Below are 1,333 nucleotides of genomic sequence, written 5' to 3' on the forward strand. Positions count from 1 at the left end.
AATGGTAATTAAGACCAAATATATAATTACTAAGCTAGATAAACCCAATTTGCAAATAGACCTACCACATCGGCATATATTATTAGTTCTTCCAAGCTCATTGAGTTTCGTAGCAACCTAATAATGTCTAGCAGACAGGTTCCATATATCCCTGTCCTAAGAACTAAACGAAACCATTGTTTTTTATTCTCAATTCCAAATTGTTTTAATTGCTTAATTGCTGGTAGAAAAAAAAACACATTAGAAACAGTCCCCTTACTGTCATGTTGTATAATAATATGTAAACAAATTGAGATATTAGTTGTTTGTCAATAAACATTGAGATTTCGGGAGAGAATAAAGTCACATATTATCCATCTACCCAGAGTCTTCGCAAGTAGCATGCACGACATGAACTCATTCACAAGAGTAAAATTTTAACTTAATTGATCTCATCTCCACAAATAAAAACACTATGAAAGGAAATGAGCATTATGTTTCACCATACTCCGCAACATTGGATGATCTAATTGCGCTACTGTGAACTGTCGGAATTGATTGAAATTTTGACACAATGCTGTTGGGTGCATTTTAGAATTATGGTTAAAATTTCGGCCATTTTTGTTAAGTATAAACCCTAATTTTGCTTTCCCCAAATTCGTAAATGTTAGATCGCTAATTGATTTTTTAAATAATTTGGATCTGCAAATTTGGTTAATTGGGAAAGGGAATATAATTTCAGGTAAAGTGGCATATTTTAACAATTGTTGGATTAAAATTTTGATTAGATTCGTTAATTTTAATCAACACTTAAACCAAATTCGTAAAAATCGGAAATTTAAATGTCTAGAACGATTTAAAGTTTTAGATTCGATTATTTAAAAGTTCAAATCCTGGTTGAAATTGTTCGTTCTTAAAATTTGAATAATGTTAGCCTAGATTTAATAAATTTAACAAAAGTGGATTGTTGTTAGAATTAATTAAATCATAAAGTCGTTATTTTTCGAAAATAAAAATCGTTAATTTTGTGAAAAATGACTAAATGCAAATATGTTCGTGAAATTAATTATTATTTTAATTAGTTGGTCCGTAGGCACGAACCAAAGGCACGAACACGAGGGGTGTGGGTGGACGTGTGGCTCGTTGAGCCATGCGAGCTACCTCACCACTGCTGAGCCACAGCAATGCGGGCAGCAACAAGCGCGTTGCGTGCCGCGCGCGCTGGGCGAGGAGAGCGAGCAAGGCAGGCATGTCTTGGCTTGCGAGCTACGAGCAAGCAAGGGCTGCCTTGCCTTGCGCGCAGCGTCGAGCACAGCAGCAGCAGCAACAGTCCCACGGGCAGCGACGAGCTGCG

The sequence above is a fragment of the Spinacia oleracea genome, chromosome 3 (genome assembly GCF_020520425.1).
Source record: "Spinacia oleracea cultivar Varoflay chromosome 3, BTI_SOV_V1, whole genome shotgun sequence".
NCBI lineage: Eukaryota > Viridiplantae > Streptophyta > Magnoliopsida > Caryophyllales > Amaranthaceae > Spinacia > Spinacia oleracea.